The sequence below is a fragment of the Physeter macrocephalus genome, chromosome 5, assembly GCF_002837175.3.
Source record: "Physeter macrocephalus isolate SW-GA chromosome 5, ASM283717v5, whole genome shotgun sequence".
NCBI classification, from domain to species: Eukaryota; Metazoa; Chordata; class Mammalia; order Artiodactyla; family Physeteridae; genus Physeter; species Physeter macrocephalus.
The window spans coordinates 6,850,180-6,876,525 of NC_041218.1; the positions used below are offsets into that span (position 1 = coordinate 6,850,180).

The following is a 26,346-nucleotide window of genomic DNA, read 5'->3' on the forward strand; positions in this document are numbered from 1 at the left end:
GTCAGAACAGCTCCTTTAATTGCTCCCTTGAAGGACCTTGAAATGCTAAAAAGGCCAACCTCTCCTATCCTTTGTCTCAGGAGAGATTCAGGAATGAATCTTCTGAGCAGTGAACAAAAAATGACTTCCTTATCATCTTATTTATTATATTTTTTCTTTTTGGCCACACCACACAGCATGCAAAACTTCCCTGACCAGAGATCGAACCCATGCCCCCTGCAGTGGAAACAAGGAGTCTTAACCACTGGACCGCCAGGGTAGTCCCACTTTATCATTTTAAAATATTCCTTTTATCTGTAGAAATGCTTATTGACTTAAAGTCTATTTTGCATCATATTAATATCTACACTAGCCTCTTTGTTTAGTATTGCATAATATATCTTTATTTATACTTTCACTTTCCACTTTTGTGTGCCCCTATATTTAAGGTGATGTTCATGTAAGTAGCTTATGGTGGGTTTTATTTTCTCAAATCTAAAATCTTATGTTTTAATTGGAGTTTCTTTGTTTTTTTGGTTTTTTGTTTTTGGCTGCACCGCGCCACATGTGGGATCTTGGTTCCCCGGTCAGGGATCAAACCTGTGCCCCCTGCAGTGGAAGCACGGGGTCTTAACCACTGGATCACCAGGGAATTCCCTTTAACTGGAGTTTAATAAATTTGTTCTTAAAGTAATTATTGTTGTATAGAATTCTAGTTGGCCTGTTATTATCTTTCAGCACTGTAAAAATCTTATTCCATTGTCACCTGGATACCATCGTATCTATTGAGAAGTTAGCTGTAAATCATAAAATTCTCATTTATTTCACAGGATGTTTTTTAGATTTCTCTCTCTCTTTTTAAAAATCAGGTTTCTGATGATGTATCTAAATATAGTTTTCTTTGTATTTATCTTCCTTTTGGCTCACAGAGTTCCTTAAATCAGTGGGTTGATTTTTTTCATCAGTTTTAGAAAGCACTCAGCAATTATTCCTTTAAATCTTGATTCTGCCTCATTTTCTTTCTTATCTCCTTTTGGGATTTCAAAAATATGTGAGTTAGAGCTTTTAACTGTTCCATTTGTCTCCTTTTTCAGGGGGTCCATTCTTCCCCTTTTTAAACTTCAATTTAAGTATTTTTCTATTGGTTTGTTTTCCTGTTTCCTAATCCTGTGATCTACTGTGCCCAAATTTCTGTTAAACACATGCATTAAATTCTTAATGTTAAATGTGATACTTTTTAGTTTTGTAATTTCTTTTTTATTCTTTCTTATAAATTATAAGTGGTGAAATTCTCCATACTTTATCCATTTTCTCCATTTTCCTGTTTTCTTGAATGTATCATTAAAGTTATTTTAAATTCTATTATAATCCAACATCTAGATCACTTGCTTATATTGTCTGTTTTTCTCTTGGTTTTTGTTTGTATGGCTCTGTCTTCTTGTATATCTAGTAATTTTTATTGAATGCCAGACATTGTGCATTAAAATAATGAAGGCTCCAGATGAAATTATATCCCACTAGACAGAGTTCACTCTTTTTCTGAAATAAAGATATAGTTTAGAGCTGATTACCTTAAACCAATAAGGAAATGAGCAGTCTTTCCTGCTAAGAAAAACAAAATGCAGTTTGGGTAATACTCCTTTTACCTGTGTCTTATCCCAGTTCTAGAGTGTCCCTCCCAGGTTTTCAACTGCACCCCTGGCAGGTCTTTGCCTCTTCAGCCCTGAAATACAGGAATATCCACTTTTCTTTTTAGAGGATTTGGGCTTAGATTTCTAGCCTCTTGATTCATGGAGCTTCACAATGCATCAATTATCTTGAGGGAGGGAAACAAGTTACATGTCTAAGAAGTCCAAACTCTCCATTCTTTTTCACTCCAGCACTGCACAATTGCCAAAAGCTCTTTCGATTTTTCTGTTTCCTGGCACCTCTGTGCTGGAGCAAACACTGCAAGCTCATACTCTATCAGGGCGCAGGATTGGCAATTTCCCAGGGAAACAGTGGCTGCAGATCATCAGTGTCAATGCTCTGGTGCCTTTAAGATGTAAATTTTATTGCTTAACTGACTTTCCTGGTTCTTCTGGGCAGGAGTCCAGGCATGCCAAAACTCCTTCATCCTACCTTGAAGAAAATTCCACGAATGTAGTTTTAAGACTTATTTTTTGATAGAAACAGGACATCAACAATTGGAAAGGCCTGATGATAAAACTGAACTCTTTAACTCCAGCTCTCTTTTTTTTCTTCTAGTTCTTTTATGTATTTTTAATATTTTATTAAAAATTTTTATACAATTTTTAAAGGTTACTTTGCATTTCAGTTATTACAAAATATTGGCTATATTCCCTGTGTTATACAATACGTCTTTGAGTCTATCTTATGCCCCATATCAATTATCTTTTTTATTTTCAGGAAAGGAATAGGAGTGTTTCTAAGTGAGCACAGAAGACCAATGTGAGAGAAAGCCTGATAGTGGACCACCAAGAGGATAGTGATTAGCTTAACTGTCTCCTAGGGAGAAATTTGATTCTAAAGTATAATTCTTGATGAGTAAGCATAAAAATATTAACATTTGTTAAACTGATGACGTTACAGGAAATTTTTTTCTTGATGCTTACTTGTTTTCTAACTTAATCTTTTAACGTTTAACACATTATATTCTTAAATTCTATAAGGCACATTAGAGAGATTCAAAGAAATTGTATTCTCTGTATTGGAAGTGTATTTCCTGGCTAATCAAAATAATTAGATTATTGCTCCAAGAAGAAAAAGAAGGAATCACCCTTTCTTTGCCCTGATCATTCTTTGCAAATCACAGTGAGTTTTGGGCTCCAGCCTCCCTGACATCATTCCTACAGTTCTTTGCTTCCATGTGCTATGCCCCTTTGGATGATTGTTCTTTCTCTGAATCCTTGGGATCCAGGGGAAAAGTCCACAGAGGAAGAGATCCCTGGTTCAGGGCATACAGGAGGCCTGAGTTTGGGAGCTCAAATAGCCAGTCTTTGTGCCTGGTCCCAGTCCACCCAGCTGCGCTGAGCTGATGATTTGGGACCAGCAGGATGCTGTGATCTCTCTGGCAAAGCATCTCCCTTTCAAAGCCAAGGAGTAGAAAATGAGAAGGGGAGAAGCGCAGAGAATAAGAAATACAAGACAAAGCCCAAAGTACACCAATGTGCAGAGGTTGAGAGTGAGATTGAGAGCGAGTACAGGGAGTGGGTTAGCAAAGATAAAACCAAGAAGGAGGGAAGGAAAGAGGGAAGGAAAGAGGGAAGATTCCAGCTCTAAACAATGATTCTCTGGGTTGGTGCCTCACACAGGTGTTGAGGAGGAGGCTGCAGGGTTCTGGGCAGGGAAGATTCCTAGAAGTCATGTGATAGGTCTTTGGGGAAGGACACAGAAAGTTCAAAGCCAGATAGGATCTGTCTAAATGAGGTTAGTCAGTCTGTTCTCACTAGTTCACTAGAAATGAGGAGAAATTACAATGCACATTGGATCCTCAGGTGGGACAACACCGGAAATCAGGAAAGTCTAAACAGATAAGGGGATATAGTTCAAGGCAGAACATTTGACTGTACATCATGTACTCTCTGGCTCAAGTCTGTGTGTCACCTGTTGGCCCTCCCTCTTGTTCTGACCACCTGTTTGCATTCACTCTGTCCTTTGTCTATGCTCTAGGGACCATAAATCTCTCTCATTCCCACTTCATGACTTTTCCATGCATTGCTTCCTCTCTTTAGGTTACTTTTTCCATCTGACACTGGAAGGATGCAGCAAATGGAGAGGGAAGAGGAAGAAGAGGAGAGATAAAGGAGGTGGTTCTTCTCCTGCCCAATATGTTTAGTGCAAAGAGGCCCTTAAGCATACCCGTGAATTCTAGTTGTGACTTGGTCATTAATTTCTTGTGTTTTGTTTGGGCATGATTTTAATTACTACTGTCATTTTTGTCAGATCTGTACCATGAAGATTAAATCAATAGCTCCAAAACTATCTGTGAGTCAGAATCATCAGGAGCTTGTTAGAGGCACACACTGTCCCCACGTCCCCTTCCCAGAGAGTGTGGTTTAGGGCTTTTCAGGTGGGGCCCAAAAGCATTTACCTTTGCCCAGCCCTGCCCTTTCCACTGTAACCTCAAAGAGTCTGTTGAGTAGCCAATGCTTTGAGTCCTGTTCTTCTAGGTGGGTCTGAAGGCTGTTCCAGCTGCAAACCTCAGTGAGTTCAATGCCAGTGCCTTCAGCCAGGGGAAGGGGGTGGGCACAGTGAGAAAAGCATCCATTTGCAGGGGTGTAGGATGGCAGAGCACTAGCAAGTACGCATCCCAAAACGTGACACCCAGGGTGTGGCTCTGCAGGTTTAGGGTGCTTATTAAATATAGGTGAGTAGGTGGAGGTATAGCTCAGGGGTAGAGCATTTGACTGCAGATCAAGAGGTCCCTGGTTCAAATCCAGGTGCCCCCTGCCCAAACTTGCTTTTACTCACTGAACACAATGTTCTACCTCCAGCTTTTTCCACCACACTGATTCAGCCTGCAAAGGGAAGAAGAAGCAGGGTAAGCCTTCACCAGAACCCCTCCCATGACACCTGCAGCTCTAGATGAACCCGATTTCTTCAAGGAGGAGTAAGTTCTCATGTGTCCTGTAGTGAACGTTTATTCCCTTTTCTTTTTTCTTTTTTTGCCCAGCATGTGAATGTTTTTAACTCCTTTTCTGGGGAATTCACAATTGTCTCAGTCTTGGAGGAAGACAGGAACCTGTCTGTGGCTGAGGAAGACAAAAATGCCAGCAGAAAGAGAGATTGATTGATTTTTTTTTTGAATTTTATTTTATTTATTTTTTTATATAGCAGGTTCTTATTAGTTATCTCTTTTATACACATTAGTGTGTATATGTCAATGCCAATCTCCCAATCCATCCCCCCACCACCCCCGCCCCACCCCTTTCCCCCCTTGGTGTCCATACGTTTGTTCAGAGAGATTGATTTGAAGGAATCGGCTCACATGACATTGAGGGCTCTGGCAAGTCTTAATCTTGCGGGTCAGCAAGCTGGAGACCCAGGGAAGGGCTGACATTGCAGTTTGAGTCCGAAGGCCGTCTGGAAGCAGAATTCCCTATTTCTCAGGGGACTTCCGTCTTTTTCTCTTAAGGCTTTCAACTGATTGCATGGGGCCCCTCCACATTATGGAGGGTCATCTGCTTTACTCAGAGTCTACTGTTGTAAATGTAAATCACATCTAAAAAAATATCTGCATAGCAACATCTAGATTAGTATTTGACCAAATATCTGGGTACCAGAGCCTAAACAAGTTGACGCATAAAATTAACCAGCACAATTGGTAATGCCTTAAGCTTGGCCAACTACATGCCCATAAATAAGACTATGAATGTAGAATAAATCACACCTAGAAGTAGGAGAGCTTGGAATTCATTCTGGAGGTGGCAGAGGTGTGGCAAAGACAGTGAGGCCATTGGCTGCAGCCAGTATCCATTGTGGTGGCAACAATGGCTCCCTTACCAGGACCTGCTGAAATCCTACCCACTTTATGAGCATTTTATAAGGGAAGCTCTTCTGGCCTCCATTCAGTGCTCTGAGCTCCTTGCCATCCTGGCAAGACTGCCTTCTGTGTTTCCACTTAGCCTGGGATGGCCTCTTCTTTAATCAAAGTGTCCTGATTGGTACCAGGAATGAGTAATAGGCAAAAGATCCTCAGAGAAAAGATGGGAGTGTGGTTTGATCCTGGCCTTATTGGACCTGAAGATAATGAAAATCTAGGTAGTTGAGGGGATGCTAATCTAGGAGCCCATAAGATATAGTAGAAAAAGCTGAGTGAATGTTTGCCTCCTGTTTCCAAGGGATCAAGTCGAGTTCCCATGGAATACTAGAAGGGGCTTCAGGCCTGGATGGCTGATCCTAGCAGTTTAAAAGAAAGTTAATCATAAGCTCAAGTGTCACTCTGTATGGACTGAAACCCGGGACTTTCTCTGACTGTATTGGGATCATCTCTTACCTCCAGTCACACAACCTGAAATAGCTGAAAACGGAAGCTGATCCTGAGGGTTGCCAAACGTTAATGTCAGTGGAATCTACAGCTTTCAGCAGTCTCCTTGCTGAAAATAGGTCTGTGGTAAAGAAAGGGTGGGACTTCAGGAATTACAGCGTGGATGTATGAGAGCATTTGGAAAACTCAAATTATACCAAATCACCTATTGTACTGAGTCTCCCTTGCCAGTCAAGACAGCCCCTTCTCCCTGTCTGACAGCTGAATAGCCCAGATTGAGGGGTTTTCATTGCAAGAGGCCATCAGTTGCCCCACCCCTCATTGTCCCTTGATCTACAGCTACCGAAAGGCCTTAGCTGACTTTGGGTACCAATTGCTGGGAGGTGAAGATTCACACATGAAAATAATTTCAAACTGGCTAATTTATATCAGCAAAGATCTAGAGAACACACGTGGGTATGGATTCTTGGAGTATTTTGTAAAGTACGAAGAGTATAATTTTAAGTAAGTCTGAATGTTTTCTGAGTGTAGCCAATCAACCTTCTAGTTAAAATATCACAGCTGGAGCACCTGGGATAAACTTGTTTGCTCAGTTGTTGACTTGAACCAGGATTCACGGGAGGCAGATTCTAAATGCATTTGGAGTATAGAGATCTCTTGGTATACTGTGGAAAGAAGCCATAGACCTCTGGGGATAGGAAAACTGGAGCAGATTTATCATGTGTGACTTGCCCATCCAAACAACGACTCCCTTCACTAAAGTCTTGGAAGGTCATGGGTAAGTGGAGGTTCTATGTCTTTGAAAAGCATCTTAGTAGCTGCTCCCTATAGAGAGGGATGCTGGCTGGAGATATTACAGTGGAAAAGGATTCTCTGATTTCAGTGCAGACGGGAGGATCCTAAGGTGTCAGAGTTCAAGAAGTGTGATTCTTCACCTTCAGATGCAAGTTAGGGGTCACTCTTTGTGGTCTGTGCCACACAGAGCTTGTTTGTGGTTGATTGGTCATGAGGTCTTTGGGGCTGACAACGGGAAGCCCACCCCGGTCCTACTTGATTTGTAGCTCCGAGCTAACCCAATAGTTAGCACAAAAGAGATTCCTGACCTCTCATCCAGTTCCCAGACCTGAATCAGTTCAGAGACCCTGCATCCCTTGAAAGGGAGATCTGAGTAAGCTCGAGTAAAGGACTCTTCCAAAATATCCCACCATGGGATGTGCATCTGACGCCTAGATCTCCCCAAAGGGTCCTTCAACCATTTACCTGGAAACTCTTTACTGGGGAAAGGCAAATACCCACGTATCTTCTGGGTTATTGGTGTCTATTGTCTCTGTGAAACTTCTGGAGGTCCAGTATCTGGGGGAACATCAGAATATCCCAGGAAAGACTGCATCCTGCACCTTGCCCTGTTTAACCACCACCATCAAAGCTGATAGCCTCTCCTGGAGGAGCCCATCAAAGCCAAGGACTAGGCCATGAGCAGAGGAAGGAAGAGCAGACAGCAGGAGATGTGAGCGGAACCTTAGGTCTGTCCGGTGGGGCCCAGGAGGAGGCTGTAGGGGAGATGGGGTCCTGAACGGGTCAGAGTAGATACAGCGTGGGAAGGAGGGAGCCTCAGTCCAACTACAAGCCGTGGCTTTACGAGCAGTGCCTTCAGCCTGGAATTTGAGAAGGCTGCAAGATAGTGGGGAAAAGAGGTGGTGGGGCACCCAAGGGAGCAGCCTGTGGGAAGGAGAGGTGAGTTATTGGACACGAGAGGGTCCGTTAGCAGTGAGATCAGTCAGCCAGATCCACAGAGATGAGACCAGGCAGTGTTTATGAAACCTGACTCTACATTCAAAATATTTGAGAACTTGTTGAAAATTCAGATTCCCTGGGGATCCTGATACACTACATCTGATAGGCACAGCCCCCTGTTAATCCCCCCTGAACTCCAAAGACTCTGAGAGACAGCCAAAGTTTATGGGAACCGCTCTTCACGATGATTCTAAAGACACTTCCAGCTGTAGATACCAAAGCTGGTGCCCTCAGCCAGGGAGGAACGTTAAACCATTGGCAGCTTGATATTGGCCACGGTGGGAGTATTTACAAATTGGCAAACACTACAGATCAAACACTACTGATTGTCTTTTCTTTCCCCTTGAGCTGATTTACCAGTGCTTCACTCCGTAAGGCTACAAGTATAGATAGCTGCCAGGTAGGGGGGCTGCAGGAAACGGAGCAGGGAGACAGGAGGCGCCAATTCACCAGGGCACGGGCTGCCAAGTGGCACACCCGACAAGCAAGCAGAGGTCTTAGTGTTGAAGTTCAGGACTTGGTCCAGGAGATGAAATGAGCTCATCAGATGAGATTCGTTCTTCTTACTCAGGAAAGCAGGTCATGCCACCCCAGGTTCAAATCCGGGCTCTGAGTGTTGAGATTCCAGTTTCCTTTCACAGGCTGATCTACAGGAAGATCAGATCAGATCTACAGGAAGATCAGATCAGATCCAATCCGGGCTCTGAGTGTTGAGATTCCAGTTTCCTTTCACAGGCTGATCTACAGGAAGATGAGATCAGATCTACAGGAAGGCTCCGAAAGACAAGCTTCTCTCTTTCAGAACACCCATCACTTTTGTCTACATCTCATTGACCAAACCTATGCCCTTTGCCTCGCTTAACTCCAAGGAGGCTGGGAAATGTAATTTTTCTTCTGTGAAGCCATGTGCCTAGCTAACAACCAAGAAGGAGGAGGGAACAGACACTAGGAGAAACATTCAACCTATGTTGCACCGTGCCTCTTGATAGCTGCAGGGGCGTGGAATTTGTCAACATTATACGAGCCCAGAAGGTGGAGATATGGAAGCATCATTAATGCGATTCTGACACTACCGAGGATGAAAGCAGAGAAAAGCAAGGAAAATATGATGGTTAGCCTGCTTCTGAAATCTTCCACGAAGTCTGCGGGGTCCCCAGTCTGGGTGCAAACATCAGTGAGGGTAAGAAGTATCGAGGGATAGTCGGGGAGCTGGGACCCAGAAGCGGCAACGTGGGGAGGAAGGGATGGGAAGGGGCAGAATTCTGGCAGCCTCCCCGAGTGGGGGGCTGAAGGGAGAGGGACATCTTCGGGGGACGCTGGGCACCAGATGTAAAAGGGGGAGTTCAGGGAAAGGTTAAGGAGGAAGGAACTGCCCACTTTGAACGGGGTTCCACAGACTGGCTATGGGGCTGGTAGATTGGGTTGTACTGGAAGGAGCAGAGAGGAGGCAAGATGGATGCTGACATCAGCGAGATGATCCTTGACATCAGGAGGTGCCCAGGGAGGTCAGGGACAGGAAAGGGACCAGCAACCGGGTCCTAAGCCAAAGGTCCACGTGTTTATGAACCTGGAATAGCAAACGCCACCTCCCTGAGGAAAAAAGGACAAGTTTAAAAATTCAAGTCTCTTGTTAACAAAATGAATGAGCTTTAATGAAAGGGAAACTGAAGCATAGCCTTGAAGCTAAAAGGAGTTCTGTTTTTACAGGCACTTATGTCCTGTGCTGATAAGAGAACTCAGAGGAGGCAGAATATTTACAACATGGGGAGTTAGACAAAGAGCTATTCGCCAACTTATCAAGTTAGAGAAAGCCTCAAGGAAGACTGGACTTGACCGTGTTCTGTCTTAAATTGCTCTTTGTCTGTATTGTGTTTTCCTGCCATTCAATGGAAAGAGATTGAGACTTTCTTAGAGTTTAAGCTGTCAAATAGTTTTATTACAGAGAAGCTGTTTTTAGCCCATCTGAAGTATAGACTTCTGTGTTTACATAAACCTGGAACACCATGAAATATATTTGAGGTAGTTGTGAGAAAGGTCATAGAAGATGGTTGGTGCCGGGGATAATAAAATTCACGAACTGTACTTCTGAATTACATGCTAGAGCTCTGAACCCACAATGAATTCTTAGATGATCTACCAAAATGCTCAGCTGTTTGCTCTCCAAACCACTGAAAGCCATTGTGTTCTTTAGTTTTGAGATAGCTGATATAATTCACTGGTCCCTTCTGCAGAAGTTTACTTTTAAAGCTTGAATGAGATGTAAAATTGTCTTTAATAATTACACAACCTAAACTTTCACTTTCGCATATGGATATTTCATCCTCCGCAAACTCTCTCAGCCCCATGAGGGCTCATTCCCTGAGAGGCACAGATCCTGGTGGTTTGACTTGCAAGTAGAAGACCAGCTCCACCCTGTCCCATGGAGAATGACTGGACTGAGAAAGGGAAATTTAAGGAAACTCTGAAATGCTGAAACAGCAAATTTTCCTGGAAGATGCCATTAAGGTCAAGTTATAAATCATGTCCACATAAGGATGCGGAAGAGGAGAGCCAGAATATAAGATGCCGGGCAGACAGAGCTGGGATGAGGTGACCTGGGTCTGAGAAGGCTTCTGGAAGCTCTACTAAAGCTGGTTTCAACTTAGCTGCAGATTAGGAGTGCTGGGGGTTGTTTACGACACCTGGGCTCCACCTCAAATACACTGATTTAATTGGTCTGGGGTGAGGCCTCGGAAATGACATGTTTATAGACTTTTCATGTGATTCTAATTTATATTTAGAGTTAAGAACTGCCAACTGCCATGGTAAAGCTTCACCATTTGCTGGTTCTAGAAAAAAAGTCTTTATGTTGATGTCTAATGGGGGAGAAGAAGTTGAAATGTAGCACCAAAGGTAAGAGTTAAGAATAAGTAGGGGGCACCCAGATTTGAACTGGGGACCTCTTGATCTGCAGTCAAATGCTCTACCCCTGAGCTACACCCCCTTCTGCTATGGTGTGACTTAATTAATATTTTTCATCTGTCTAGCCACACCCAGACTCCCTGTAACCCTATGAGTTGCCACTTCAGGATGGCCCTCTCTTGGGAACTGCCAGGCCTACGGCAGTGAAAACTCATGAACCTGCCACAGAAAAAGTAACAGGCTCTCTCCTCAAAAACCCAACAGCCTATGTCCCCCCTCCCACCCACTCCCACCCCAGCCCACAGCCCCAGTGCGTGGGGAGCAGCCTGGAGAAGCATTGACATTGGCTATAGAATGGCCTTCAGAGTCGGATGCCTGTACCCATCATGGTGGGCACCTAAAAAACAGAAACTCAAGGTGATTGAGCTGTCTGTCCAAACCCACCTAATGAAGGCCTGACCCTCATAGGTTAACATTCGGTTCAGAGTGCTTTCTACTAAACTATAGTCTAGGACACAAATGACCCTCCCAACCGCCACGTCTTCAGTTAATATAGATGGAGAAACATGGAGAATGACCCGCTCCTAGAAACAGTCAGAATTAGGTAGCTGAGTAGACTTAGGAATCCCCCAAATCATTAATGGATCTAAGCTAACATAATTCAAGGACCAAAGAATGCTGATGGAGAAGAACCACCTTCTACCCAGAGGCTCTCTGATCTGTGGACAAAGCCCTATCCCACCTGGATGATGAGCTTACTTTGATTGGCACCTTCCATCTCCACAGCCACGCCAAGGCCCTGCTTCTGCTGTTGTCACGGGAGCTGGTAAGGTTTCTCTCCTGCAAACTCTCTCTGCCGCCTACTGGAATCTCTCCCTCTTACCCCCCAGCTTCCCCCTTGGGGCCCTAGCTGCCCAGCAGCCACCTCCCCTCCTCTCCTGGCCAAGAAGCTGGGGAAACACTGATTTCTACACTGATTCCTACCATGATGCTAAAGTCCTCTGGATTTCTCTTGTCAACAGTATACAGCAGAGAAGACTCCACATATATCAGCTTATTATACATCAAACCTTGGGGACCAGCATCTCATTATCTCCATTTCACAGATGAGGAGACTGAGGCCCAGAGAAGCTAAACTTCTTTCCCAAGATCCCCTGCATATATATATGCATATATATAATATTATATATAATAATATAACAATAATATAATAATATTATTAATATATATTATTTTATATGTATTAGAAACTCTACATTGAATTTTACTGATATTCAGGAAAGAGAAGTCACAACACCACATGACCCCTTAGCCTCAGGCAGAAAAGCCAGAGTGTGTGACTTAAAGGAAATTCCAAAAACTCTCTGAGCCTCAGTTTCTTATCTGTAAATGGGGGGAAATATCAATTGATATGAGGATTAAATAAGATAATATCCTTAGGACAGTCTCTGATGTGTAGTAAGCACTCGAATATGACTAGCCATTATTACTACGGTTCTGGATAATTCTCACCTTCCCAATCCAGTCAGGTCCCTGGCTTTCACTGCTTTACTGAGCTCTGGCATGAGATCCTTTCTTGTTTGAATGCCAGATGTATCCTTACTTGGAATCTGATTGAAATCACCAGAGTAGTATTAATGCAACCATCTCTCTTGATACTGGAATAGCTAGTGTTCTCTTGGGTTCTGTTGCAGGAAGCTAGTTCTTTACACTCTCTCTTTTTAAAAATAGGTGCTTTTTGGGCTTCCCTGGTGGTGCAGTGGTTGAGAGACCGCCTGCCGATGCAGGGGACGCGGGTTCGTGCCCCGGTCCGGGAAGATCCCACATGCCGCGGAGCGGCTGGGCCCGTGAGCTTGTGACCACCTAGAGGGGTGGGATAGGGAGGGAGACGCAAGAGGGAAGAGATATGGGAACATATGTATATGTATAACTGATTCACTTTGTTATAAAGCAGAAACTAACACACCATTGTAAGGCAATTATACTCCAGTAAAGATGTTAAAAAATGGATTTAAAATATATATTTATTTATTTATTTATTTGGCTGCGCTGGGTCTTTAGTTGCTGCATTGTTGTGTGCGGGATCTTCATTGTGGCATGTGGGATCTTTAGTTGCAGCACGTGAACTCTTAGTTGCGGCATGTGGGATCTAGTTCCCTGACCAGGGATTGAACCCAGGCCCCCTGCATTGGGAGTGAGGAATCTTTGGCACTGGACCATCAGGGAAGTCCCCAAAATGGGACTTTTTTTTCATTAAAAAAATTTTAACCTTTTGACCCCTTTCACCCATTTCTCCCACCCCTCACCACCCCCCCACCTTTGGCAACCACCAATCTGTAGGTTCATCCATATGTCTATATCCTTATGTTTTTTATTCACCTCCCGTGAATCACATATAGTTGTTTCTTTAATTCACTGACATGCTTTGTCTTTTTACTGTGGTATTTCATACATTTATATTTAATGTTAATACTGATAATATTTTGGTTTAAATTTTCTATCTCTTTTGTCCTGCAAGTCCTAGTTTCTTTTTCTCTCCTTTGTCTTCTTTTGTAGACTATAGGAAAAGACCCTCAGAGGTTAGAGATGAGATCCCAGCACCCTGGAATGCAAATGGTGAAAAATCCACAAGTGTCCATTGAGCTAATGGACTCCTCTGCCGAGGCGATCACCCAAAAGATGGTTAGTGTGTGGCTGACAGAAACTGGGACTGGGATGTACATGAGGGAACCAGTAACCTTGTCTGCTGTTGACAGTAATCTAAACTTCTTAGGTTGGAATTTGCATAGAATAAAAAATAGAGAGCTAGAGAATAAAATCATTGACATTTGCCCTGTGCTGACCTGGGTGGGGACAGATGTATCTGGGTACAGCGATGTTCTCAGTGCCCAGGAAAGTTGGCCCTCAGAGAGGTGCAGAATCAGCTCACCCCTCCCCACCGCAGACCCTCCGACTGCCTTTGGTTGGATTGCAGGCTCACCAATGACATGCTTTCTTCCCCCTGCGTCTGTGCTCTCGCTCCAGCACAAGAGGTTACCTCTGCTTAACAGAGAGAATAGATTCAGCTAGATCTCAACTCTTTGATTTCCCTTCATATCTCAGAGACATCTCTCCTCAGCTGTCCTTAGTCCTTTCCCTTCCATCTCAGAGAAGAGCACTCCCCTCCCCTCCCCCTTCCAAAGTAAATGGCTCCATCTGTACTCTTGTCCCTCAGGACTGAATTGATTCAATTTTCTCCATCCTGTTCCCTCCCCAGCCAAAAGTATGCTCAAGTCTCTAGCCTAAGTTAAATTAGGTTTCCCACCTTCCCCTGTAGCTACTGCTGTATTTCTCTCTGGATAACAGTAATTTTCATTTTCTACCTCTGCCTCCACACATTATTCTTTATCCTGCATATCTTATATAAATCACCAAGTCCCACATATTATATCCTGAAAATTTCTCTGGAATTCCTTTTCTCCTCTGTATTTGTTTCCTTACTCTGTATGTGTCACTGGGCAAGTTCTTTAATTCTGTAAGCTTCCATTTCTTTGTCTTAAATAGGGATAAGTTTCTCATGACATAAATATGGCAACTTCAGATAAATTGCTCAGCATGGTACTAACACACAGTAGGTGCTCAAAAAATAATATCAGTTAAGGAACTGTCTTTTGGCAAACTCCCAGCAGCTCTCTGTGATGTCTCCTAAGTGACCTCCTGAAATAAAGGAAATGAATTCGCTTCTTTGCAGCCACAGCCCTCCCTATTGCCCACAGAACAATGTCCGAACTCTGAAACACATTTTACACACAGATTTTCTTCAGTCTAATCATCCACCTCCAACAGTAGGTCACTGTCACACTCTCTCCCCCCTCCCCACTGCAAAGTCACGGTACACACGCACTTACAGCCTACCCCAGATGCACACATACACACTCACACCAACATGCATGGTCCCACCCACAGCCACACACACGTACACACAGACATGCACACATATACCTTTTCCACCCAGAAAGCACGCCCAAAACATTGCATCTTTGTTTCTTTACACTGTCTGTCTGGCATGCCCTTTCCCCACACTGCCTGGACATACACCTTCCAGACCCAGCTGACCGCCCCATCTCTGCAAAGCTGTCACGAAGTCAGCTCTCAGAGCAGCCCAGCTGCGCCCTAAGCTCCTTTCTATCACATCTAACATATTTTCATGTTGCAAATCACTCTTCCCTGCGAGAAAGACTGAAGGATGAACCGTCGTGTCTAGATTTCACTCATCCCTGGGTCCTCTTAAGGCCTGGCCTCTTGCTCTGCAGAGTAAGCATTTGAGGAACTTAACTGAGGGACTGATCGCTCTCTGGGTTTTGTTCTCTGCCACAGAGAGAGAGATGGGGGAGAGGAGGCTTCAGGGCCGCGGACAGAGGGCTCCCCGTAGACCCACTTGGCCGGGGGACAAGGGGAAGAGACCCCTGCCTGCTGCCTGCAGGCCAACCCGACTGATTCAGGACTGCAAAGCCAGGGGTGTGGCTCCAGAACTGCAGAGGTACCAGTTGTTCATTCATCTGCTGGGTGACAGGACGCACAGTAGCTTAGACCTGGTCCGCAGACTAAGAAACTCTGGTTGACATCTCCATGCCCACTACTTATGCATAATTTTATTCATTTAACCGTTGTTGCTGTTGTTTCTTGGCATTTAAAAATTTTTTTTATTTTATATTGGACTATAGTTGATTTACAATGTTATGTTAGTTTCAGGTGTACGGCAAAGTGATTCAGTTATACGTACCATTGAGTAGTTTCTAAAACCTACTAGGAGTGCACTGGACTAATGCCTTCTGGCCCTTTACTGATTATAATGGGGTCAAGAGGATGAGCCGGATAGCATGCAGGGACGTCACATGGCCTCCTACTGTGCCACCCTAAGAGGGAGGTTCTTGGGTTGCTCCTACAAACCCCAACGAATGGGGATCTCCTAAATCTTCAATGGGGGCCCATGTAACATGCATGTAGCTAAGTTTAGCTACCAAAATTGCACACAAACTAGGGGGCACCTGGATTTGAACCAGGGACCTCTATTTTTATTGAGGTATAGTTAATTTACAATGTTGTGTTACTTTCAAGTGTACAGCATGATTCAGTTTTATATAATATGTGTATATATACATACACACACATATATTCTTTTTCAGATTCTTTTCCTTTATAGGTTATTACAAGGTATTGAGTATAATTTTCTGTGCTATGCAATAGGTTCTTGTTGTTTATGTATTTTATGTTATTTTTTAAAAATAAATTTATTTATTTATTTTTGGCTGCTTTGGGTCTTCGTTGCTGCGTGCGGGCTTTCTCTAGTTGAGGCGAGCGGGGGCTAGTCTTCGTTGCGGTGCGCGGGCTTCTCACTGCGGTGGCTTCTCTTGTTGCGGAGCTGTGGGCGCCCAGGCTTCCGTAGTTGTGGCTCGCAGGCTCTAGAGCGCAGGCTCAGTAGTTGTGGCTCACGGGCTTAGTTGCTCCGCGGCATGTGGGATCTTCGCGGACCAGGGCTCGAACCTGTGTCCCTTGCATTGGCAGGCAGATTCTTAACCACTGCGCCACCAGGGAAGCCCAAGGAAGCCCAGGGAAGCCCCTGTATATTTTACATACAGTAGTGTATATATGTTAATCCCAAACTCCTAATTTATCCCTTCCCCCCCTTTCCCATTTGGTAATTGTTAGTTCGTTTTCTATGTCTGTGAGTCTGTTTCTGTTTTGTAAATAAGTTCATTTGTATCATTTTTTTAAGATTTGACATATAAGTGATATCATGTGATATTTGTCTTACTGGCTTACTTCACTTAGTATGATAATCTCTGTGTCCACTCATGTTGCTGCAAATGGCATTATTTCATTCTTTTTATGGCTGAGTAATATTCCATGGTGTGTGTGTGTATATATATATATACACATATATATATGTATATATATCACATCTTCTTTATCCATTCATCTGTTGATGGACATTTAGGTTGTTACCATGCCTTGGCTATTGTAAATAGTGCTGCTATGAGCATAGGGGTGCATGTATCTTTTTGAATTAGAGATTTCTCTAGATATGTGCTCAGGAGTGGGATTGCAGGATCATATGGGAGTTCTATTTTTAGTTTTTTGAGGCCCCTCCATACTGTTTTCCATAGTGGCTGCACCAATTTACATTCCCACCAACAGTGTAGGAGGGTTCCTTTTTCTCCACACCCTCTCCAGAATTTATTACTTGTAGACTTTTTAATGATGGCCATTTTGATTGATGTGAGGTAATACCTCATTGTAGTTTTGATTTGCATTTCTCTAATACTTAAAGATACTGAGCGTCTTTTCCTGTGCCTTTTGTCCATCTGTATGCCTTCTTTGGAGAAATGTCTATTTAGGTCTTCTGCCCATTTTTTGATTGGGTTGTTTGTTTTTTATATTAAGCTGTATGAGCTGTTTGTATATTTTGGAAATTAATCCCTTGTCAGTAGCATCGTTTGCAAATATTTTCTCTCAGACCATAGGTTGTCTTTTCGTTTTGTTTATGGCTTCCTTTGCTGTGCGAAAGCTTTTAAGTTTAATTAGGTCCCATCTGTTTATTTTTGTTTTTATTTCCATTACTCTAGGAGACGGATCCAAAAAAATATTGCTGCGATTTATGTCAAAGAGTGTTCTGCCTATGTTTTCCTCTAGGAGTTTTATAGTATCCAGTGTTACATTTAGATCTTTAATCCATTTTGAGTTTATTTTTGTATGTGGTGTTAGAGAATGTTCTAATTTCATCCTTTTACATGTAGCTGTCCAATTTTCCCAGCACCGCTTATTGAAAAGACTATCTTTTCTCCATTGTCTATTCTTATCTCCATTGTCTCAGATTGACAAGTGCGTGGGTTTATTTCTGGGCTTTCTATCCTCTTGCATTGATCTATATATCTGTTTTTGTGCCAGTACCAGAACCAGGGACCTGCTAATGTGCAGTCAAATGCTCTACCCCTGAGCTCTACCCCCAGGAACACTAGTGTAGTCTAATTAACATCTTTTGTTTGTGTGGTAACACTCAACTCTGCAAAATTAAGTTATAGATCTCCTCCAGGACTGACTTTTTGGAAGCTGCCAGACCGGGCTTCTAGTAAGACATCTTCCCTCAGGCCTGCAGCTTTCCAGTCCTCAGTCCCTGGATGGGGTCATCAACAAGGAGAAAAGGAGATAAGCTGCCTGATGAACCCCCAACCCATTTCCCATTGCCTTTGTTTAGCCCAAGAGCTGGACAAAGGTCTCCAAAACTACCCACCTACCCTACCTGGGCTCCCAGCCGTTTGTTTCCATAGGTCTGATCACCCTCCCCACTCCACTGTGCCAATCTGTTTTGGTGGGAAGGAGGGGTGAGGGTGATAATTTAGGGTTACCATTTTTATTTTATTTTATTTATTTTTGCTTGTGTTGGGTCTTCATTGCTGCGCGTGGGCTTTTCTCTAGTTGCTGTGAGCGGGGGCTACTCTTCGTTGCAGTGTGAGGGCTTCTCATTGTGGTGGCTTCTCTTGTTACAGAGCACAGGCTCTAGGCGCACAGGCTTCAGTAGTTGTGGCATGCGGGCTCAGTAGTTGTGGCTCGCAGGCTCTAGAGTGCAGGCTTTGTAGTTGTGGCGCATGGGCTTAGTTGCTCCGCGGCGTGTGTGATCTTCCCGGGGCAGGGCTCGAACCCGTGTCCCCTGCATTGGCAGGCGGATTCTTAATGCCAGGCTACATCAGGGGCCTTGCCTTCTCTTTGAGGATCCAGTAGAGTTGGAGAAATGAGAAACATACAGGAAAAAAAAGCCCTGATACCATGAGAAGGATAGATACCTAGAGTACTAGTGCAGGAAGACATGGGAAGAGGCTCCACCCAGATTGCTGTTGTACAAGGGCTGACCTGCAGCTTCCAGTTTCAGGTAGGATCCTAACTGATGGATGAAGGAAAACGGAATAACAGCTTCCATGAATAGAAAATCCAATATGGCAGGGGGTACCTAGATTTGAGCCAGGGACCTCTTGATCTGCAGTCAAATGCTCTACCCCTGAGCTACACACCCCCTACTTATTACAGGTGTCTAATAACCACCTTTCACCTTCATGGTCACACCCAGAACTCCTGCAACATACTGGAAGTTTCTACTTATTTCTAGAGAGCTGGTAAGACCAGCAACTTATTCCTCCACAAACTCAGTCCAGAGAGGTCGTCCCCCAGGCCCCAGAGTCCCACAACCCTATGCCTTCACATGCCTGCATCTCCCCCTTTTCCTCAGTGTGTGGTGACAGCAGCAGCCTGTCATTGATATTTACTACTGGAAGGGCCTTTAGAATTTATTTGTCTGTTTTTCTCTTGTTCTGCGCTACAAAACAGCAAATGGAAGAGATCTGCCCAACCTCTTTGGAAACACATGCAGAACGTGAAGGTGTCTCTTCAGAGAGACACATGAAGGTGTCTCTTCACCTACACATGAAGGTGTCTCTTCAGTCTTTGTATCTGTGCATTAAACCCCAGGGTGCTGGTGGGGACAGCTGGGGAGGTTGGTGAACTTCCCAGCGCCTAACCTGGATCTTTTTAATTTTCCTGAAGTTGGTGATAGCCTCATGTCTCTTAGGCTAATATCTTATCTAAGTAAGCGGATTGCAACTACGACTATATTATTATTGGCTATTATTATTCCCTTGCTTTGGAGGAGAAAACCTGCCAGGGATAATGCAGGACTGACTTCAGCTTTTTGCTTTTAACTATTGTTTTTGAGCGTATGAAGAGGTTGAGTGGAGTGAGAGGTCCCCTGACATTCAGAATAAGAATTTCAAGTGGAATAAAACAGTGCAGTAAACTCATACACTGAAGTCTGTGAACTGCAGGAGTGAACTAGCTAGAAGCGCCCCCATATGGTCACGATGTGGGTTTACTGACCTGAAATAAGAGCTCCTGCAAGAGACAACTGGTCCACCATCTAGATGCTGCCACAAAGAGTAACTGAGCACCAGTTAGAACAGGACGGAAACCACTGCCTTTGCCAGCCTTCCTCCAATATTCCGTGGTCAGCGCTGAAAGACTCTCTAAAGCAGGTCACCTGGTTCATCTTCCCGAGAAAACATGCTGCAGCTCACTCATCCCCACGGGCTCTGTGAGTCCCTGCTGCTCAGACAGGAAGCAGACGTCCATGGTGCAGTTCCAGGGTCCCTGTTCAAGGCTGGTGACTGAGGTCCTTGCGTGAATGCAGGGGGGCAGGGAGGTAGCCCCTAGACGTGGCACACGGCCTCATGATTGAAAGTGGCTCGCAGCCCCTAGTATGTAGCAGCCAGTCGCAGGCAGTCAGCGTGTTCCCCAAACCGCCCCCTCGCTGCCTTTTCTTCAGTTCCTTTGCTCTGTGCTGACCCTGCTGAAGCAGCTCAGGACGGAGAGACTGGAGCCCTGGGGGCCTCCTGCAAGCACTGCCCCGTGCTCCGTAACGGGGGGAGCATACAAGAGGCATCAAAGCTCCCATTCTCCCCCACGGCGGTGCCTGTGCATGATGAGGTGGGACGTGCCCACAGGAAAGGTGATATCTGCAAGGCTCTAAAGATAAGTGTCCGTGAGGATCGGGGTTGGGTCAGCCCTGGAGAAGTTCACCTGGGGCTGCAAGAAGCTAGAGAGGCTTTCTGGCAAAGATCTAAACTGTCCAACCTCTCTTCCGTCCTCCTACGAAGACTCAATTCCACAGGGCCCAGAGGTAAAAAGGCATTTCTTCAATCAGAGAAATCTGAAAGGGTGTTGTTGGAAGGTGGAGGTATTGAATAATATCCTCCTAACCAAGAAGGAACTTTAAGACTGAAAAATGAAGCAGGCAACTCCATAAAGTACAAATACAAAGTTTATTGTGGATCACTTACCTAGGGCAGGATCCGGCGGACGGCAGTCCCGAAGCCTTGGCAGCTGCACTCTGTGCTGCCCGCAGGGGTACAGGGGCATTTAAAGGGGCCAAAGCTAAAATCTGACCACTAAGGCAGAAGCATGTCCACACTGACGGGAACCAGGGTTTGTTCCTCCCCCCGGGCATCTCATGACCTTTAACCACCTGGGTTAACAAAAGGCACTCTTCCAGGGTTCATCTCAGATGCGGGCAAGGGTAAAAGTTGATAGGGAACTTACCTGTCTTGGGTGCATTCCTTGTTGAGTAGGCTGAAGTTCAGTCATGCAGAAGGGGAGGGGGTAGGACTGTCGGCCTGAGATGAAGCTGACAAAATGGGGTCAGTGTGGTTCAACCACGCAGCCTTGCTATAACTGTCTAATAAACACCTGTGTAGCCTCATCAGCACCTCTGTTTATTTTCCATCCGCCCATGAGGACAGCTCCACTGCAAACTAAACCCATTCCCTCTCACTTTCTCCCTCCCCCAAGCCTGGACCCCCTCCCACCTGGCAGCCCTGCAGCTTCTTCTCCCCCCCCGATTCATGGCAAGTCATCTAAAGCCACTGATGTTCTCCTAGAAGGGCTTTTAGAATGATCCAGAACAGCAGGTGCTAAATGTGGCGCCGGGAAAATCATCTAATGCTTCTGTGATATGAGTGGATGAAAAGAAGGAAGGGAGCTGTTGAAAAGCAAAACTTTGCAGGCCTAACAAAACCTGAATCTCTGGAGAGGGGGCCCAGGGAGAGTGTATGTTTACATTCCCACAATCCCAGGTAGCTCTAGTGCTTGGGTAGCCTTGAGTCCACATGATCTTGGCTAGAACCACATTTCTGGTTCTAGGACTTTCCATTGCCCTCGCCCAGGAGATGAGCTAGACGAGCTTCCTTCCTACCTGCCCCCCCCCACCTCCTTTACCAATTATTGCACCCCTCAATCTGCCGAGTAAGAAGAGCCCACCTGAAGGTGCCATTTGGTGTAGGTACTAAAATAAAGTTTACTTCAGGGGATACCTGGACTTGAACCAGGGACCTCTTGATCTGCAGTCAAATGCTCTACCACTGAGCTATACCCCCATGCTCATTAGGAGTATCTAATAAATACCCTTTCACCTGTGTTGAAATGCCCACACCCACTGTGCACTGAAATTTCTACTGATTCTCAGAAAGTTCTGGAGATAGGGAAATTTTGCCTTACAGAAAGCTAGCTTTTTAGCCCTCTTCTTCCCCATAGATCTCCCTCCCAATTTTGGCCCCCAGAAACCTTCTCTGCTCACAATCTTGCAGTCTCATTTTTCTTGGTACCACTTGGAAGGCACCTGCTGGTTGCTAAGAGCTGGACCACCCCTGCTTCCTTCCTCCCTCAGCAAGCTCCATCTGCTTTCAACTTGCCTGCAGCACTCTCTTCTCCACGCTCATCGCTATCCTGCAGGATGCACTGGGGGCTCCGTTGCCCCACTCATCCTCTCTGCTCTTCTTTCCTCTCATCACAGCTACTTCCTGGCTTCTGGCAGGGTCTTGACTGAATCCAGACAAATTACTTGAATTTTTTGCCGAAGAGGACACAACCCTCATCCTGGGGCCCAGGAAGCTGTCCCAGCTGTCCCAAGGGGCCTCAATCCAGAAGGTCTGCACAGCTGGAGCAGCAGGGACTTCCCTGACGATCAGGACCAGGGATGCCTCTGCTGGATGAGCCCCTGGCCTGAGGCATAGCGCTGCGCTCCTAAGGAGTGAACCTAGCCCCTGGCCAACGCCACCCGGAGATCTAAAGGCCATGTAGACCTCAAAAGTGTAGAGTAAAGACAACTGCCCAAAGGTGGTGAAAGTGCCTGTTATATCTGTGTCCAGGAGACCAACGTTGGGAATGTACAGGGGCTTGCAAAGGAAACCCTGGACAAGGGAAATAGCCCCCCATCATCCATCAATTTAATTTAGTGACATGTTATTTACATTGTTGCAAAGTAAAAAGGTAATCTATTTTTCTACAGTGACTAACACAACACAGAGCATGAAAGTAGGTATGCAATAAATATTTGTTGGATGGAAGTAAAGATCGCAAAATTAGCAAAGATATCTAAGTATGGAATAAATGCAAAATATCTCAGATACCACCAGCCAAATGAACACTTCTGTTATTTTCACATCTGTTTCTCCAAACTTGTGCAAATACATTCCCCTGCGTTTGGGTTCGACTCCTTCTTGCCAGAGATGAGCCAGTTCACAGTTCATGACACGCGTTCACCAGCTATTCTCCCTCATCAGTCTTCTGGCTCCCTTAGAAATGTTCCCCTCTCTTACTGAAAAGTTTAAAAACATGGAAAGACTTAGAAGAATACCCATATAAAAATTTCTCTTGTTAAAAAAAAAAGGACTCGGGAAATCCTTGGCAGCCCAGTGGTTAGGACTCAGCGCTTTCACTGCCTGGGCCCGGGTTCAATCCCCAGTCAGGGAACTAAGATCCTGCAAGCAGTGTGGCAGGGCCAATAAATAAATAAATAAATAAATAAATAAATAAATTACATCTTTAGGGAAAAAAAAAAGACTCAAAAAATATCCAGCAGGGCGTCTCTAAAACAAACAAACACACCTCCACCAATCATCACACCCAGTGGTCAACGTCATAAGGCTTCTCTTGAGAACTGGAAACAAGGCAAGGATGTCTGTTAGCATTGTTTCCATTTAACATTGTACCTAAAACCAGAGGCAATGTATTAAGATCAAAAAAAGTGGAACAGGAGGAATAAAACACCCATTGTTCATAGGTAATATGATTATCTCGATAGAAGACACAAAATAATCTACAAATTATCTGAACTATCAAGTTTAATACATTGCAAGATAAAGTTATTAAAAATCAATTCCTATACACAATAATGAAGAGTTAGAAATAAAATCTTTTAAAATATGTCACTAAAAATAGTATCAAAAATGCAGGATCCCTAGGAATAAATATAAGCTGTACAGAACCTTTATTTAAAATATTTTAAAGCTGCACTGAAAGACATTGAAGGGGACCTAAATGAAGAGATATGCTCTGTTTTGGGGTAGAACAAAATAACAATTTTGTAAAGATGTTAATGTTTCCCAAATTAGCCTATAGGTTTAATGTAATTGCAGTCAAAATCCCGGTTATGATTTTCATAGTCTTTGACACACTGATGTTAAAAGTTATGTGGGAGGGGCTTCCCTGGTGGCGCAGTGGTTGAGAGTCCGCCTGCCGATGCAGGGGACACCGGTTCGTGCCCCGGTCCGGGAGGATCCCACATGCCACGGAGCGGCTGGGCCCGTGAGCCATGGCCGCTGAGCCTGCGCGTCCGGAGCCTGTGCTCCGCAACGGGAGAGGCCACAACAGTGAGAGGCCCGCGTACCGCAAAAAAAAAAAAAAGTTATGTGGGAAAAGAAGGAGCTGGGAATAGCTAGTGTTTTCCTGAAGAATGAGAGCTGGACAAGGAAATTAGTCCTATCAGATATGAAGAGTTATTACAGTTTAAAGCTGTAAGACAGTGTAGTGTTGGCACAAGGATAGACAAATAACCATAAAGCAGAATAGAGATCCCAGAAATGGACCTATCTGTAGAGAGAAACTGATACATGAGAGAGGTGGCATCGTAGTGCAGAGGGGAAGCGGGTGAACTTTCTGATAAATGGTGCTAAGACAATTGGATATCCATACACAAAATAAATTCCAGGAGGAGTCAAGACTTAAATATAACAGACAAATCTTCAAACTTTTAAAAGAAAATATAAGAGAAAACCTTTATGACTTTGGAGTAGGAGAAGGATTTCTTAATCATGACACACATAAATACCATTAAAAAAAGGATTGATATATTCTAGTTCATTGAAATTAAGAACTTTTGTGTACTAAAAGTCTCCAGACAGAAAGTGAAAAGATGAGTCATAGATCAGAAAAAGAGATTTGTCAATCATGTGTCAGTCAAGATGTTGTCAGAAAATAGAAAGTACACTAGGCAGTTCAACAGAGAGAATTTAATACAGGGAATTGGTTAAATAGGTGCTGAGGAAATAAAACAGCAAAGAGAGAACTGCAAGGTAATGCAGAGGTAATAACTCCAGGAAGCAGCTCTCACTTGTTGTGGTGACAGAAAAAGGAAAGAGGTTGCAGTTATCAGAATGCAGAAGCTGGAAGGAGGGGCTCTGAAGAGTTGGGACTCAGACTTGTGAGGATGCGGCGCTGCCCAGCTGGTGCTGGTACCTCAGGAGCTCAGAAGGCTGGCCTCCCAGAGACAGAGCACTAACAGTAAGGCTGGTCCTAGGAGTGCCAAACGAAAGCTGAGAAAGAAAACCAATGCTGCCAGTGTGGAGGGTCATGGCCAGGGCTACACTGACAGGGGCAAAAGCAGAACAAAGCAAGTTCTGATCTGCTTTCCATTATTATAGATGACTTTGCATTTTCTAGTAGGTTATAAAAGTGGAATTATACAATATGCACTCTTTTTGTCTTGCTTCTTTCACTCAGTATAACTGTTTTCAGATTTGCCCATGTTGCTGCATGTATCAATAGTTCACTCCTTTTTACTGCTCAGTAGTATTCTACGGTATGGATATATATATATAAAGTTTTGTTTACCCACTCACCACTCACCCGTTAATGGTCATTTGTGTTATTTCCAGTATTTGGCTATGACAAATCAAGCTGCTATGACATTCACATACAAATCTTTGGATACATGCTTTCACTTCTCTTGGGTAAATATCTGCAAGTAGAACAGCTGAATCAAAGTGATTGTAACATTTTACATTCAACCAAGAGTGTATTCCCATCGGCAGTTGGTCCACGCCCTTGTCAACACTTGGTAGGGTCAGTCTTTTTAGTTTTAGATCTTCGAAGGGTGTGCAATTGTAGGAGGCAGTTTTAATCTCATTGTGGTTTTAATTGGCATTTCTCTGAGGACTAATGATATTGAACACCTTCACCTATGTTTGGGATAGCTGGAACTGCTTCCCCACAATCATTTCCTCGTAGAGGTTAGAGTTGGCCAAAATGAGAATTTGCATGATATTTGGGAGGTGGAAGTGAAGCAGCAGACACTGCTCTCTGAAAGTTGTTGCAGTTGGGTGTGTGACAGCCAGACACAGACACCAACAGATCCCAGCCTATCTGCAACCACCCCCGTCGTGTCCAGCTTCTCTTCCCAACTGCGTGTCCGTCAACAGGAGCCCCAGTGCCACCACCAGATATTTGGCTGAGGACCTACAGAAGTAGTAACTAAGCAGAAGTGTTGATTTCCTATCAACTTTTTCACCAGCCCCTTCACGGTTCCCCTCTAGGGGTGGGATATGCTTGGCTTCCCAGATCCCTCTTCACCTCCGACTTTTCCACCTTGCCTTGCTTTAGGGAGGCTCATAAGTGACTGTTCTTTGATCCTCCAACTCCCCCTTCTGGACTGTTACTTCTCCCAGCTCATGATATAATTGTGTAAGGTCTTATTTCCATAATAATTCCATTGTTCAGTAATACTTACAGTGATCCTGCTTCTCTGATGAATACTGACTGGTTCATCTCACTGGGTTTTTTTTTTTTCACTTTTTCATGCATGTATGAAACTGCATGAATCATTCAGCCTTATGAATAATAAAAAATAATATACCTGTGTAATCTCACACCCAGATCAAGAAATAGAACATTATTCAGAGGTGGATGGAAATGAGATATAAGGGATGGAGTGGAGAATTGGTCTTCCCTGAGTGTACAATTTTATATAGCCTTGACTTTTGAATTGTTTTACTGTTTTACATTTCCAAAAAATAACTCAAGTATGAAGAGATGAAGCTGAAAATAAA

At 44.2% G+C, this 26,346-nt stretch overlaps 3 non-coding genes across 3 annotated transcripts; 1 reads left to right on the forward strand and 2 right to left on the reverse strand.

Annotated features, from left to right (window-relative positions):
• Positions 1-4,358: 4,358 nt before the first annotated feature.
• Positions 4,359-4,430, forward strand: TRNAC-GCA (transfer RNA cysteine (anticodon GCA)). The gene has a single exon. It is a non-coding gene; the product is annotated as a tRNA-Cys (tRNA).
• A 6,243-nt stretch (positions 4,431-10,673) lies between these two features.
• Positions 10,674-10,745, reverse strand: TRNAC-GCA (transfer RNA cysteine (anticodon GCA)). The gene has a single exon. It is a non-coding gene; the product is annotated as a tRNA-Cys (tRNA).
• Positions 10,746-21,546: 10,801 nt separating this feature from the next.
• On the reverse strand, positions 21,547-21,618 carry TRNAC-GCA (transfer RNA cysteine (anticodon GCA)). The gene has a single exon. It is a non-coding gene; the product is annotated as a tRNA-Cys (tRNA).
• Positions 21,619-26,346: the final 4,728 nt, after the last annotated feature.